The sequence below is a fragment of the Rousettus aegyptiacus genome, unplaced genomic scaffold, assembly GCF_014176215.1.
Source record: "Rousettus aegyptiacus isolate mRouAeg1 unplaced genomic scaffold, mRouAeg1.p scaffold_m13_p_1, whole genome shotgun sequence".
Taxonomy (NCBI): Eukaryota; Metazoa; Chordata; class Mammalia; order Chiroptera; family Pteropodidae; genus Rousettus; species Rousettus aegyptiacus.
In genome coordinates this window covers 160,742,670-160,760,117 of record NW_023416284.1, presented here as the reverse complement: position 1 = coordinate 160,760,117, position 17,448 = coordinate 160,742,670, and the positions used below count along the sequence as shown (strand labels likewise).

Genomic DNA, 17,448 nt, shown 5'->3' with positions numbered 1-17,448 from the left:
AAAATTCTGGATAAAATATAGTCAACATTCTTTAAAATGCATTGTTAAGCTCTCAAGGGGAAAAAAAAGGCAATTCTATAGGGCCTTCAAATTATAAGAAATCAAAAACTACAGCTGTGATTGCAAGATAACATTGAGGCTACCTAGGAGGGAACCAGCTCTAGTAACCAAGAGTCTGGTGTCTTAGCACATGCAGGAGCACAGAATGTGAAGTCTTGACTCCAGGAGTTAGGGGTGCATATAAGGCCACTATCTCATGCCTCTGCCCCAATAAACCTTGAATACTTGTTGTACCAAACTCTCAGTGAAAAGGTGGACTAGAAAAAAATCCACTCACTAACATAGGAGAAGCAGTTTGGTGTGCTTGGATAGGAAAAAAATCTCCTCTGGCATTTATAGCTATGGGCCTTCCTATAAGCAGTTTGAGGTTTGAAATAGCACTACTTATGTAGTCCGGGAACCCGAGCTAGGAGATTACTGTTAAAGTTAGTCCCACGATGCTAGTATCTCCAGAGTGCTCAACTAAAGCAAATTGGAAATCTTTTTGGAAGGCATATTTCCAAGCCAGGCTGTGGAGGATTTCCGTAGATAAATATGAGTTGACAATTCAAAATTACAAAACATATATTAAAATAATCTTTCGTGAGGGACTGTTAGGGCAGAAAAACAGGAATTTTAAATCCACAAGAATTAACAGAAAGGAGCAGAACATCAGTTAGAGATGGGGTGGGGGTGAGAAATAGGTCTCATAGGCACATGGGAAATGGCAGGCAGCGGCTCGCCTGAGCTCTTCATGTCCATGTCTGTGGCCAGGTCTAGACTCAGTAAAAAAGCATAATTGTCATGTATAGTATTCTCTTCCTATTGGAAAAGTTTGTTTGTTTTCTCTCTCTGGGTCCAGGATGTCAGGAAATGTCACATAGTTAACGATTTAAAAAGTTTGCGACTAAAAGGAAGAAGTAGCAGTGAAATGTTAAGTCCTCTGTGATACCTTCTCGGATTTACTCCCTCTGCATGTTCCCATTTTATCTTGTACACCCATTTATTATTATAACTTATCAGGGACTAGTATTAAAAGTTTACAGATCTGTTTCCAACACTAGACAGTGAGCTCCTTGGAGGAAAAAAGAATGCTGTTGTATTCAAGAGGTCTCCCTAGGGTCTCACTTAGCACATAGCATGAGCCTAATAGAAGCATGCAAAATTGAACTAGAGAAGAGGAATGAAGGGAGTTAAAAGTGAGATGGTGGTGTCATTTTTAACATATGCAAGCACTTCATTCTTTGTTGTTTTCTCAGACAAATGAAAACAATTCACTTTATCCAAAACACCAAAAAAAAAAAAAAATTGACATCACATATTTATTTTTATATCCCCTCCACCCCTAGCATCCGTCACTGTTCTTGGCACATAGCAAGTACTCAACAAACCCTTGACAAGTGATTGGATAGATCAGTTTTTCTGAAACAAAACTTGAACTCTTGGCTAAGATACCTGTCTTCCTGGAATCCTAGAATCCATGGCCTGAGTAGTGACACCCTCTGGTTAGAAGCATCAAAGACAGCAATTGGCCCCCAGAAGACAGTCCCAGTGGGGCACAGGAAGTCAGCTAATGAAAGGGTTAGCAGCAGAACTGCCTCATATGCCACCTAAAAGCCACTATTTTTACCCTTCACAAGATATTTTCCACTTCAAAATTGTTGCCTTTACCCCCTTGATATATCTCTTACTTCCCAATTAAGTTTCATGCTTTCTTTCTTCCAGTTTCAAACCAAAATTCCCTCCCCAGAGATATATCTCCAAACATGGTTTATGGGGAAAGCTAACAGACTTGGACCTTTGATACGGATGAGAGCACAAACAGTCTGCTCACCTCCAGGGAATGCCGCCAAGCAGGCAACCACTTTAAATAGACAAAACTCAAGCCCTCCTCCCCTTCATTATACCCCACATCCGAAATCTCTATTCATCACTCACACTCCTGTTTGGTCTGGACAAGGCAGGGACTTTTGGCAAGATTCTCAGAATAATCTTCATGAACTCCAGCATTCCTCTTTGCGGTCTAGTCGACCACAGTGGATTATTTCAGTTTCCCCTTTTAACGGAATTTTAGGAGTTGGTGGACAAATTTAAAGACTCATGCTGTTGAGAGATCAGATTTCTAGGAGTAGCAGAATTGAAAGATTAAGAAGAAAAAAATCTCCATAGAAAAAATAGCATTTGAGCAAGACTTTGAGGGAAATGGGAAAAGACACTCCACGGCGACAGGAAAGAACACACACAAAGATGGAGGAGAACTCGAGAGGCGGCTGTGGGGCTCATTGAGGGTCATGGTTTGAGCGAAATGTAACAAATATAACAGGACGAATGAAGATGAGAAATAAACAATGATGTTACTATGTCGGTTGGGGTCAGATGATGAACACAAAAGAATTGCAACATCGCTCTGTGGCAATAAGCAAAACTACAACCGTTTGAGTGTCTACTACGTGCCAAGTTCTGCTACAGCCACTAAGGTCACCATGCTGTCTCAGACACATGCCTCCAAGTCCCCTCTAGGAACTCACAGTCTAGTATCTAGCCACTAGACTCTTGAGAAATACATTATAAAGTAAGAGTATTTTACTCTGTGACATAAACAAAATGAACAAAATGCCTTAGAAGCCAGAAGCACAGGGGAATTGGCAGGGGATAGAGGAGCAAATTCAATGTCACTACAAGAAGAAGTCAATTTGTTAGTTTTGTTTTTACTTTTTGACCTCCTTCACCCATTTCCCCCACTCCTTACCTCTGGCAACCACCAATCTGTTCTTCGTTTCTATGAGTCTGTTATTTTTAGATTTCACATAAAACAGATCATACAGTATTTGTCTTTCTCTGTCAGGCTTATTTCACTTAACATAATGCCCTCAAGGACCATCCATATTGTTGCAAATGGCAGGATCTCCTCCTTTTTATAGCTTAATAAAATTCCATTGTATATAATTACCACATTTTCTTCATTCATTCATGGACTTAGGTTGTTTTCATATTTTGGCTATTGTAAATAAAGCAGTAGAAACACAGGGGTGTGATATCTCTCTAAGACAGTAATTCTATTTCCTTTGGGTATGCACCCAGAAGTGGGATTACTGGATCACATGGTTATTCTACTTTAGTTTCCCGAGGAACTTCTATACTGCTTTACATAGTGGCTGTACCCATTTACATTTCTACCAACAGTTGGTAAAGATTTCCTTTTCCCCACATCCTTGTTAAAACTTGTTATTTCTTGTCTTTTGATAGTAGCCATTCTGACTGGTATGAGGTAATATCTCATTGTGGTTTTGATCCGCATTTCCCTGATGAATAGCAATGTTGGGAAATTTTTTGTGTACCCATTGGCCATTTGAGTATCTTCTCTGGAAAAATGTCTATTCAGGTCCTTTGTCTACTTTAAATTACATTATTATTGTTGGTGGTGGTGTTGTTATTTTGCTACTGAGTTGTATGAGTTCCTTATATTATTTAGATATTAACCCTTTATCAGATATGTGGTTTACATATATTTTCTCCCATTCTGTAGGTTGCTTTTTCATTTCGTTGATCACTTCTTTTGCTGTGCAGAGCTTTTTAGTTAGATATAATCTCACTTGCTTATTTTTGCTTTTGTTGTTTTGTGCTTTAGGTGTCATATCCAAAAAAATAATTGCCAGTACCAATACAATATCAAGAAGCTTCCTCCTATGTTTTCTTCTAGAAGTTTTATAATTTCAAGTCTTACATTTAAGTCTTTAATTCATTTCGAGTTAATCTTTGTGAGCGATATAAGTAAGATAAGGGTCAAGTTTCATTTTTTGCATATGAATATTTAATTTCCCCAGTACTATTTATTGAAGACATTGTCTTTTCTACACTGGGTGTACTTGGCTCCCTTGTCAAATATCTGTTGACCATGGGAGGAGGTGAATTTGAAGTGAGTTTTGGATAGTGAAATAATCTGAGGTTTTGGAATTGATAGGATGTGTGAACGGGAAAAGAGGTATTGCTAAGAGGCAAAGAAAATGTATTTGGATCAGTGGAATACTGGTAAATATTTAACAACCAGCCAGAGTTGGTGGAAAGTCCTAGCTTGTATCAATAGGTGATTTCTATTGTAAATGATTCCGTGACCGCCAATTTCGAACTACCACTGCAAAGTCAATCAGCTTGTAAAATCTCTGATAAATTATCAATTGGCTCTTATGAGCCTGTAAAGACTGCTGTATCTAACACACTACTGCCTGGTTTGAACATGTTGAATTTGAGATGACTATTGGGCATCTAGGTGGAATTGACTAGAAAGAAATATAGGTCAGTTTTTCCCATGAGAAGCTGAACCAAAGCAGGGTATTTGAAGTCCCAAAGACCTTATTTATTTGGGCAGAGCAGCGCTGAGAAGTTAAGCTCTAGGTTTTCTGCTCCTATTCAACTAAAGCAGCTCTGCTGTTAATCTGTTTTATGCTTAAACAGTAGGTACCATTTCACCAGTTTTGAGGTACCAAATAAAATGGCATTTTAGGTGATATTCAAATTAAAAGCTAACATCAAATTAGCATGATGTCCAACACGCTCTTGAAATTACCCTTTCCAAACAGCCCTAAGTAAATGCCAAGGTCTTTTACACTGATGCTTGTTACGGTGTTTCCCATATTCATTTACTGCCATCTGCTGGGATGTAGCACTCAAGGACAATTTGTATTTCAAGAACCAATTGAGTTCTAAGCAGTTATAACTCTGGGTTCTTTGTCCTCTGTTGTCACTGTTGTTAAAGCAAAGTCATGAAAATATACACAACTGATTTTTGTCAAAGGTCTAAAAGTGATACAATAGAGGATTTTGCGAGCTGATTGACTTTAAAGTGGTAATTTGAAATTGGCTATCATGGAAGCATTTACAATAGAAATCATCTATTATTACAAACCAACTCTGGATCCTATCCGACATATGGTGCTGGAGCAACAGGATAGTCAAAAATGTTAACCTTGCCCTAAACCTCACATTTTATGCAAAAATTAATTCAAAATTTTGGATCACGGATTCAAATGTAAAATGTAAAACTGTAAAACTTGTAGAAGAAATCACAAAAGAAAATTTTTAGGACCTAAGGCTTGGTGAAGAGTTCTTAAACCTGACACCAAAAGCATAATTCATCAAAGAAAATAAAATGAACAAATAGGACTTCATCAAAAGTAAAATATTTGTTCTTCATAAGATCCTGTTGAGGGTGTAAACACAAGCTACAGACTAGGAGAAAATATTTGCAAACCACATATCTGATAAAAATCCATATCTAGAATTTATTTAAAAAATGCAATAGCAAAAAATAAATAAACCATCCAATTAGAAAATAGGCAAAAAGCATGAAAAGGTATTTCATCAAAGAGGTTATAGATGACAAATAAGCACATGAAAACATATTCAACAACATTATCAAATAGATAAATGCAATAAGATCACTGTGAGATATCACACATCTATCAAAACAATAAAAATGATATATCATGACAATCCAGAATGCTGGCAAAACTGAGGAAAAACTGGATCTTTCATACATTGTGGGTGGCAATGTAAAATAGTACAGCCACTCTGGAAAATAATTTGGCAGTATCTCAAAAAACTAAACATACAACACAACCCAGCAATCACCCTCCTGGGCATTTATCCCAGAAAAATGAAAACTTATGTCCACACAAAAACTTGCACATGATTGTTTATAACAGTTTTATATAAAAGCTCAAAACTAGAAATAACCAAAACATCCTATAATAGGTTAATTTAAACTTCTCAGTGAGTTTAAACTACGTAAATCCATTTAAAAAAATACTACCAAGCAATAAAAAAGAACTAGTAATGATATATATACGACAACTCAGATGGATCTCAAGGACACTGTATTGTAAAAAAAAAAAAAAAAAGCCAATATCAAAAAGTCAAATACTGTATGATTCCATCTATATAACATTCTTAAAATGACAATATACTTTTGTATTTTTCTGCATTTGATTTACACAACTTTTGTGTCTATATCTATTAGATATCATCTCTAGTGGCCAATGTCATCTTTTAACAGATTAACAGTTGGCAGGGGTAACGGATGGTGGAGGGAGGAGGTGGGTGTTGCCTTCTCAGGGGTAACACTGAGAAGGCTTTGTGGTGATGGAATACTTTATATCTTGATTGTAGTGGTTGCTTACCAAATCCAAACATATAATAAAATGGCTTAGAACTATGCACATACCTATATCACTGTTAACTTTCTGTTTTGAAGATACGATCACCAGAAAACTGGGTGCATGATACATGAGACTACCTGTACTATTTCTGCACCATCTTGTGAATCTGCGATTATTCCAAAATAAAAAGTTGTTTTTTAAAAATTCAACTAGGAAAAAAAGTATGCTCTGACATTTTAATACATTTGTATGCCATATATAACTGAATTATCCTCTTCCTAGTGAATTCTAATGGCAGGAATCCAACTTACTAATTATACTTCTGAACCTCTTGCCTCCTTTATACCTCAATTCTTATACTCTACTACCTGGATGACTTCCATCACACTTATAACTCTTTATTGCATTTGACTTAATGATTTGCATGTCTATGTCACTGTATTAGATGTCAAATCCAGTTCCACGCCAATGTCATCTTTGAAACCTGCCTTGTAGCACAGCACTTGGCACATGTTAGGGGTTAAATGAAAGTGAGTGAATGAGTGAGCTACATACAAATTAAATGTACCTTCATTTTAAGAAATGGAAGAATAAATTTGAGTAAACAATTTCAGAGAATAGCTATGGGAGTTTAGCGTCTCTACAGGAGATATTTTGGTGAATAACAACGCTTAATCTCGCAGGGACCATGTGGTCAATATTTCCTAAAGCTGAACAATTCCAAGAGGCCAGCAGGGGGAGGACTACTCCGTAGTTTAGAATTGGAATCTAACAAGTCGTATCTGTGGCTACAGGGGTTTCCTTTGTTCGGTTTTATCCAATGCTTACATTTATAGAACTAACAGTTTCTAAAGTGACAATCGTTTATGTTATTTTTACTGCTGTTATAGTTCTTATTGCTGTGAAACATATTCATAAACTTAAAAATTCCCCATTTACAATCAGGACTTACAATCTATCCTGTCAACATAGCTTCATTTCTCCTTAATTATTTTTTAAATTGTAGTAAAATAAGAACAAAACAACAAAAAACACGTAACATAAAATTTACTGTCTTAACCATTTTTAAGAGTATAGATCAGCAGCAGAAAGTATTTTCACTTTGTTATACAATAGGTCTCCAGAACTTTTTCATCTTACAAAAAAACCCCTCAATACTCATTAAACAACTCCCACTTTGCCCTTCCCCAGCCCCTGTTAATCACCAATCTACTTTCTGTTTTATTAATTTGACTCTTCATAGATATTACATATTAGTGTAACCATACAATATTGCCTTTTTGTGTCTAACTTATTTCACTTAGGATAGTATAGTGCTCTCAAGGTTCATCTATGTTACAGCATGTGATAGATTTTCCTCTTTCCTTTGACTGAATATTTTATCGTATGTATATATCACCTTTTGTTTATCCACTCATCCATCAATGGACATTTGGGTTGCTTTCACCTCTTGACTATTGTGAACTATGCTACAATGAACATGGATGTGCATCAACATGTCCTTTTAAATATAAAATCAGATTTCTGGTCAAGGTGGCAGAGTAAATAAATGCTGTGCTTGCCTCCTCTCATGAACACATCAAAATCACAACTAAACTACAGAACAACTGTTATTGAGAATCACCTGAAGTTTGGTTATGCAAAAGTCCTACCACAAAGGGCATACAAAAGAAGCCACGTAGAAACTGGTAGGAGGGACAGAGACATGGAACGAGCTGGTCCCACACCCCCATGTGGTGGTTAAAGAAGTCAGGAGGGCTATCTTAGCTGCAGAGGTTCCCCAAAGGAGTGAGGAGTTCCAGCCTCATACCAGTTTCCTCAGCCCACAGTTCCAGTGCTAGGAAGAGAAGTCCCCATAACATCTGGCTGTGAAAAACAGCAGAAATTGTGGCTTAGTGAGACAGAAGTGAGATAGAGGGCAACTGCACTTCTTAAAAGGCCCACACACAGATTTACTCACTGATGGATTCACTTGCTCTGATCTCCAGTGCTGGGGCAGCTGCTCAAAAAATGACAGGGACATATGGGGAGAAACTGAGTTTTCTGGCTTCAGGGTGAGGGCTGGAGAGGCAGCTTTCTCCCAGAGAGAAGTGCTGATAGAACCCATTGTCTCTTTGTTGAGCTCATCCTTATCCCAGCATGCAGATGCAGACAGCTGCCATATCTGAGTCTCCATGGACTCTGCCAAAAAAATGGGTCACTCCACCCTAGTTAGTCCCTAAGTTCCTGTCCCTCCCAACTTGTGGTTTTCCCCAAAGCTCTTCTAAAGCCTTTTCCATACAAATGGCCTATCTTGACTCATGCTGAGAATTTTTCTAAAATCAATCAAGATTCACAAAATACAAAGCAGCAACTAGTCTCAGTGTGCCCCAAACCTTTTGCTAAGCACTAGAGCATGCTCCATACCCAAGCTTGGCATGAGAGGCAGCTAGCCTCAGTTCATAGTTTGGCCTCTCTAGGCACATCTAATCCAGAGAGGGTGCCAGCCATCTGCAAATTAGTTGCTTGTGGCTCATACCAGGTGGCTCTAGGCAGAGCAGAGCCTGCAGCTGAACTTGGCTTGTAGCAGGACCCCTCCAAGAAGGCACTAGGTAGAGGGGAGGCTGGCACACCCAATGACTGTATTCAAACCAAACTAGAGCACCACCCAGGGGTGCACCAAGAATGACATACCCAAAAGACAGACTGGAAAAATACCAGATTTCTTCTAAAGTAAATTCTATTCTGTAGTTCAGCCCTTCCCTAGTCAATCCTCACAACCAATCGGCCATAGGGTTGATCCCTGACACTGATATACAAACAGCAAACAAGGCTCAACTACAGCAGGAGGGCTCACACAACCCATATAAGGAACACACCTGGAGCACCTGGCTCAGGTGACCAGGAAAGACTGTGCCACTGGGTCCTAGAGCATACTTACTACATTAGGCCACTTTACTAAAACTGGAGACAATCAGCCCTACCTAATATATAGAAACATGGGGAGGCAGCCAAAATGGAGAGACAAAGAAACATGTCTCAAATGAAAAAACAAAACAAAACAAAAAACAAACAAACAAACAAACAAAAAACAGGACAAGGCTCCAGAAAAAGAGCTAAACAAAATGGAGACAAGCAATCTACCAGATGCAGAATTCAAAACACTGGTTATAAGGATGCTCAATGAATTTAGGGGAAGAGTAGATGAACACAGTAAGAATTTCAACATAGAGACAGAAAATATAAAAATGGAAATAGAAAACATAAAATAGAATTAGTCAGAAATGAAGAATACGATAACTAAAATGAAGAATACATTAGAGGTAATTTACAGTAGATTAGAATAAGCAGAGGATCTAATCAATGGTTTAGAAGATATGATAGCACAAAACACCCAATCAGAACAGAAACAAGAAAAAAGAATTCAAAAATATTAAGATAGTTTAAGGGCCCTCTGAGACAATATTAAGCTTATTGACATTCACATAATAGGAGTACCTGAAGGAGAAGAGAGAGAACAAGGAATTGAAAATCTATTTGAAGAAATAATGATGGAAAACTTCCCTAACCCAGTGAAAGAAGGAGACACACAAGCCCATGAAGTGCAGAGTCCCAGACAAGATGAACCCAAAGAGGCCCAGCCCAAGACACATCATAATTAAAATGCCAAAGTTTAAAGACAAAAAAAAAGAATCTTAAAAGCATTAAGAGAAAAGCAATTAGTTACCCATGAGGTACCTCCCATAAGATTGTCAGCTGATTTGAGAGAAACTTTGCAGGCCAGAAGGGATTGGCATGGAATATTCAAAGTGATGAAAAGCTAGGACCTACAACCAAAATTACTCTACCCAGCAAGGACAGATAAAGAGCTTCTCAGACAAAAAAAAAAAAAAAGGCCAAAGGAGTTCATCACCACCAAATCAGAATTATAAGAAATGTTAAGTGACTTTAAAAAGAAGTAAAAAAAAAAAAAAAAGATAAAAAATATGACTAATAAAATGGCAATAGTTACATATCTATCAATAATTACTTTAAATGTAAATTAATTAAATGCTCTAGTAAAAAGATAATGTGGATAAATGGATAAGAAAACAAGACCATTACATATGCTGCCTACAAGAGACTCCATTCTCATCAAAAGACACATACAGATTGAAAGTAAAAGGATGGAAAAAGATATTTCATAAAAATAGAAACAAACAAACAAAAAACTGAGGTAGCAACACTAATACCACACAAAATAGACTTTGAAACAAAGACTAGAACAAGGGACAAAGAAAGACCCAGTAATTCTACTTCTGAGTATTTATCCAAAGAAACCCAAATGCTACTTTGAAGGGACAATTAAATCTGTATGTTCATTGCAGAATTATTTATAATAGCCAAGATATGAAGGCAACCTGGGTGTCCACTAATGGATAAATGGATAAAGAAGAGGTGCTACATATATACGATGGAGTATTAGCCATAGAAAGAATGAAATCTTGCCATTTGCAACAATATAGATGGATCTAGAGGGTTTTCTGCTGAGTGGAGTAAGTCAGACAGAGAAAGACAAAATCTATATGATTCCACTTACATGTGGAATCTAAAGAACACAATAAACAAACAAACAAAACAGAAACAAACTCATAGATACAGAGAACATTTTATGGTTGCCAAATAGGAGGGGGTTGGGTGGGTAGGTGAAAAAGGGGAAGAGATTAAAAAATACAAATTGGTAGTTGTAAAATAGTCATGGGGATGTAAAGTATAGCATACAGAATATAGTCAATAATATTGTAACAACTATGTGCGATGTCAGATGGGTACTACATTTTTTGGGGTGATCACTTTGTAAGTCATATAAATGTCTAATACCATGTTGTACTCCTAAAAACTAGTATAATATTGTATGCCAACTATATTTGAAAAACAAAAAATTGAAGAAGTATGTGAAATCAATACACGCAAGTTATGTCTCAACTTTAAACTCAGTTTTGCCTTTAGAGCATTTCACAAACAACTGGAGATAAATTTTGGAGAGCTGCAAAATTCATAACACATAAAACAGGTAGTCTTTTGCCACGTCTTTCAAGTTGTCCTTATAGTACCACTTCTTTTAGGTAACAATTATATATTGTTGCATTAAAAAAAAAATACTCTAAGACATAGTGGCTTCAAAATAATTTAATATTTCCCATGATTTTGTGGCTGTGCTCAGTTGAGTGGCTCTTCTGACTCTCTCACCTGGAGCCACTCATATAACTACATTTATCTGGCAGCTATCCATTTGGGTTAGAGAGCATAAGATGGCTTTACCCTCTCATACAGGGCCTTGGTGAAGGCTCTGAGCTGAGCCTCTCTCCTTCTTAGTCCCTCATCATTCAGTAGGTTAGCCTAGGCTTCCTTACGTGGTGGTAGGAGTATTTACAGAGCTGAAAGCATAAGCTACAAGGAGACCTTATCATCTGCCACATTCTACCTAGCCCACATTTGAGGGATGGAGCAGCAAAGTTACATTGCAAAGAGGCATGCAAGATGGAAAGAGCAAGGAATCTACTACAGTGGTGAAATGGGAAATATAAGGGGAACAACATTTGGAGAAAAAAGAGTGAAACAGAAAAGAGAAAGAAAATAAGGTCGACAGAGATGTGAAATCTCCTGGGTATGCACTAAGCTGAGGATGTGAGCCGATGTCCAAACATATCCAACACAGGAATTATTTATACCTCAGATGAAGTGAACATTTTATGAGACAAAATCTCTGAAGAGGGAAAGAGCCCAAATATCATAGAAACTCTAAGACAACCTCAATAAATCTTCTCCCACTCTTACCTACACTGAGATTTCAAAAAAGTAGATAGAACACAAAATATTCCTCCCTGATGCTGTAGTTTAAAGGAAAAAAAACAAAAAACAAATAATTCTCTGAAAATATTGGAAGACAGTCACCTACTCCACCTCAAAGTAAAATAGAATGTCAACCATGAGTAAGATAAAAAGAAATGGCATTAAACTCAGCAAATATACTATAAGATAAAAAAAGAGGGAGGAAGGAAAGAAGGGGGGAGGGAGGGAAGAAAACGTAAGTGAAAGAATAAAAAAAAATGTTGAAGAAACTGTTCACATTATAGGACAGGTAAATAAGAACATGAATTCAATAAGTAAATATAAACTCAAAAAAGATATGATAAAACAATAGATTTAGCAGGCCCAAAGAAATAATACTTTAGAAATCCATTACAAGTAACTTAGAAGAAAATAAACACTGCTGAAAAATGGAATCAGGGGCATAATAAGGATGCTTGAGAAAATACAAAAAAAAGATTAATGCAATAATCAAGAAGTAATAAAGTAAACAGGATGTTAATAGGAGGCTGCATGGGACAATTCTTATTTTCCTCCTTTTACTTTACAGTATATTTTTTTAAATTTCCAAAATAAAAATAAAATCTGTCAATTAGAAAATCATCATTATTTTTTTAAAAGAGGTTATAGAAGATAGGAAGGTTTAAGGAGGTGATCAGAAAACAACTTACATTCAAGAATGGGGAGAGGTTGGTAAAGGAATAAAGTCAAAAAATGAGAACCAGCCCCTTATTTGTCTTGTCATGCAGTGAAAGGAGCAGACTGTGAGAGAGCCAGAAGAGACAGACACTATCAGGTAAATACTGCAGGAAAATGGAAGGACAAGTGCATAGTCAAAGCAGAGACAGAAGCCGGTACAGGTAGGAATCACAGGGGGTGTGTGTGTGTGTGTGTGTGTGTGTGTGTGTGTGTGTGTGTGTGAATAAGGGTTAATAATTAAGGAAACAAAGCACTGGAGGAAGTGAAGAGTCATGTCTGAAAAAAAAAAAAGAATCATACTTTCTCTGTAAAGGACTTGAAGGAAGATGGGCAGGCGCAAACACAGAAACACTTGAAAGTGGAAAGGAAGATGATAAAAGACAAGCGTCTTGTGCAGTATGGCGGTATTCAAGTCAGAATGGGCCTTTTGGGATTGTGTTAACTTTGTCATGGCGAATAGCAATATAATGAAGGAATATTTCTTATCCACAACTTTCTGCTGTTGGGACACTGATTACCATATATAGAGATATGGGTGAAGACACCTAAAATACTTTATGAGATTTAAAAATATTTTTTCCTAAACTAAGTTTTTGTTTTTTTCCCCAGAAATGCAAAATTATAAAATTAACGCATTATGAGAAAACAAAGTAAGGATCATTTCAAATTCCACCACACAGGTATAATTATTGTTAATATTTTAGTGAATCAACTTTCGGAGAAAAGAAAGATGTAGTGAAACTAAAGAGGAGAGAGACAGAAAAAGAGGAGGGAAAAGAGGAAGAAAAGGGGATTCTATTTTTCTTTTCACCAAATAAATAAATGATCATATGCTATTTTAGAAGCTATCATTTTCAATTCCTATATTGTGAAGTTTTCCACTTTAGTAAATTTAGATAAACATTAAATTTTTAAAAAAGTATTCTATTATATAGATATGTTATATAACTTCCATTTCTCTAATAAGAGTCAGCCATTTAGATAGAGCATCACTTTGTCTCTTCCTAAAATGGCTTCTTCAGGATAAATTTGAAGATCTGAATGGGAGCCACGGTTTATGAACAATTTTTAGACCTTCAGAACACAATTGTCCAATTGCCTTCAGCTGTGCCTCGTGTCATTGTCATCAAGGTACGACTGTGTATTAACTTCACAATAGTGAACATGTGCATCTTTTAATCTTTTCTCATATGGTAAGCACAAAAATATGTCACTGACATATCTTTGATTTAATTAATGAGCTAAAACATTTTTATGTATTTGTTTGCTCTTTACACTTCTTTTCTATGATTGTCCTAACCCAGACTTTTGCCCAGTTTTCAACTGAGAGTCAACATTATTTTTTGGCTTTGTTTTTAAGTGCTCTTTTTCATGCTATTGATATACTATGAAAAAATATATTTCAAGAACTGATTTAGGATTCAAATACTGATGGAGTAGGACTTGATAAACTTGAACAATTTCAATGTGGTTTTTAAGGAGGCATGATGCTACATCGTTTTGAGCTTTTCCAAGACCTGGTTCTAAGTCCCTGCAAGGAATAATCCACTAATCAGAGTCAGGGTTAGTATTATCACAATACAGAATTGTTGAGGAAACATATATAAATAATTTAGCACAATTTCTGAAACAAAATAAGCACTCAGTGAAGGATAACTTATTACAATGATCATATTTGATCTAGTTACAGAGATCTTTGGTATCACGATAACATTACTGATTCATTACATATATAAAAATTTGAGTTTGTTCACTGTCAACCTTCCATTAGACACCTGATGGATGGGATAATTTTACTCACTTCTAATACTTCTTAGTTCAATACATCTTAGGGAATGCTAGATTCCATTTCCCTGAATTTCAAAGGCAGAAAAATGGGGCGGGAAAATATCTCTCCTGTTTGATAAAGCAAAGTTGCCTGAAATCTGTTTGTTCTAGATGCTCCTCTGTGGTTGCGCTCATCTGTTTATTTTTTTTTCCAAGGTGATGTGCTTTTCTTCACAGCAGAAAGTGATACGTGGAGTTGATGGACATAAGAACTAAGATGCCCCATGCATCTCCACCATTGCCACCGAATACTTACATAACAGCTGGTTGCTGAAGAAACACTATGTGCTTTGTAGAGATGTTTGCATTTGAGATGTCAAAACCCTGAGAAGTTCATTCTTTCCTCTTCAGTTCATTAGGCATCATACTTTCCACAGGAATGCAGTCAATGAAACAACCGTGAACAGCTCTTGAAAGACATTACTTGAACTTCTATTTACTATTTTTTAAAATTATTCCTTGTACACAATGAAGATATCTATAAATGAACTTCTTTTTAAAAACATCCCATCGAAAATACCATCTGGCACTTAAAAACTAGGGATGCAAAGAATAATTCATTTCCGTATGATTGTTCTAGCTGCTTTTCTGTAACCTATGATTCCTTAGCTATCTTAAATGTATGTTTTGGTAGAATTATCTCATTGGTTTTTATTCATCTGGACGTGTTTTCTTATTTGAGCAACTACTATGTGCCAGGCACTGTACTAGAAATAGTAGATATAAAGATTATTTCAGTTCTCAATGACAGATGACTTTGGAGACAAGATAATGAATACATGAAAAGAAATTTGTCAATTTAAGAGATATATGCTAAATGCCCAATGAGAGTTATAATCACCGGGGGGTAAAAAATCCCACAGTATTTGAGTTGCAGTCCTTGTGAAACAGTGTAACTACACACAAAATTCATTTTTTAACTACAGTGTTTTTTCTCTGATTCAAATTGGTTTTGCCCGGATAATGGCATTGTGACTCACTTGCTTCCCAGACCCGCCCCAGCCCTTATCCTCTGTGTGAATGCTCCTTTAATCATTAAGCCTTAGGACATAAGATTAACTGAGCCGCAGGTCCATAATCATGAGAACACTAGGTTTCCACTGGACTTTAGACTAAAGAGAACATCTTGGCTTTAAGTGTTTCAGCACAGGCCCATTGGGCAGAACCACCACCCACCAGCCACAAGACCAGACGGGATGGCATCATGATTGATTTCAGAACCAGACACAACGATCAATTACCTCATCCCCCTCCAAGTGTCCAATTAGTAGCACCCATTGACTCCAAATCCCTTAGCTTTCAAGACTTCTGATTTTTCCCTATATAATCTGTACTCTGAGACACCCCAGGGGCCAGGCCTTTGAGTGGTAGCTTGCGTGTCTCCGAGACTTGCAACTCTCTAATAAATCTTACTTTCTTTGGTACAAAACCTACACGTATCTCTTCTTTGGCTTAGATACACGCAGAAGAAGGACCCCTTTGTAATGGCTGAAAAATGACTGCTAGAAATCTATTATCTGCAGGAAAATTACTGCTTGGCTATGCCCATGAGAACATGGCTATGTCCATAGAAACATAGGCTGTTACCCATAAGAAGATAACATTCTAAACACACTTTCTGTTTCTGTAACCCTGCTTATGCACCTGACCTGTGAGTTGACAGGTAATGAATAAAAGAAAGATAGCCCTTGATCTTTAGACAGAATGAAGAATAGGATTTGGGGCTTAAAAGCCCTGTACCTCTACATTTCAGGGCTGCTTAATTTGGGGTCTGCGTACCCCTGGCAGACCCAGCTGGCTGAATAAAGAGTATTTCCTATAACTCATTCACTGAGTTCTGGTGGTCCGTGTGTCTTTCGGGGACTGGCGGCCACAACACCTTTTTTGTCCCAATAACAATAGCACACACACTCTTGACATCTCATCAAAGTTATAGTTTTGGGGAATAAGGTCAAAGGATACAATCTTGGCAAATTCAACAGAAGACCACAGGCTGAACATGTTTAGATAGTACAGCTTCTTTGTACTTCTCCATTTCCTTATGAGGTTTGTGGTAATGTGTTTTCTTTAGCATATGATCTAGCCAGATCCCTGAAAGCCCCAAGGGGAAGTTAAAGATCCCCTTCTACCTATAACCACACCATCCTAAAATTATTTTCTTTCCTTTTATGGTTTCAGACTACCTTTAGCAAGCAATGTATTTGTATCTAGCATCAAGGGTCTGGGTACTGACAACATAAGAACTGTCCAAACTTGTAGAGAATTGCTATGTGCTTAGTTGAGCCAAACCGATGACACATGCTGGGGATCAAGACCTCAAATGCTCTGGAGAAGAAAAGTGTTGCAGCATTTTTTATACATTTGGAATTAAGGAGAGAACATAAGATTATGTGAAGATAGGAGAAAGCAAAACGGGAGATTGGGTTACAGGATAGTTAACAAGTTAAAATTCTGTGCTCTCTTGAGGGTTAATATTCCCTTCAAGGGGTATTACTTCTGACATTTCAAAGGTGTGTTATCCTGGATGCTTGAGAACATGTACAGGGCTGGCTTAAAAGCTCTCACTAAAGAACTTATAGGCCTGGGGCATGACTACCCAAGGTAACCTGCCCAGTTAGGAATTTATGATTGGACCACCCTGTGAGATTACTTTCCATAGAACCTTTTTTTTCAGTCCACAGTACAATGTATTAGAAGGTCACAATACCATCTTACAACATTGTGTACAGGTTATGAAACACTATATTGCATTACACATGTGCAGTTGGTTGTGGGCTTACCTCGGAGACATTTCTGGTTCAGTTCCAGGCCATCGCAATAAAGTGAATATCATAATAGAGTCATACATGTTTTGCTTTTTCAGTATATATAAAAATTATGTTTATGCTGTACTATAATC

At 37.0% G+C, this 17,448-nt stretch overlaps 1 protein-coding gene across 5 annotated transcripts in view; it reads right to left on the bottom strand.

Annotated features, from left to right (window-relative positions):
* The window catches only part of LOC107502318, a 211,604-nt gene extending 203,282 nt beyond the window's left edge, over nucleotides 1-8,322 (bottom strand). For all 5 annotated transcript variants that reach the window (XR_004951100.1, XR_004951102.1, XR_004951103.1 and 2 more), the window contains exon 1: nucleotides 8,155-8,322. The gene's annotated coding sequence lies outside the window, so the exon portion shown is untranslated. The remainder of the gene's footprint in view (nucleotides 1-8,154) is intronic.
* Nucleotides 8,323-17,448: the final 9,126 nt, after the last annotated feature.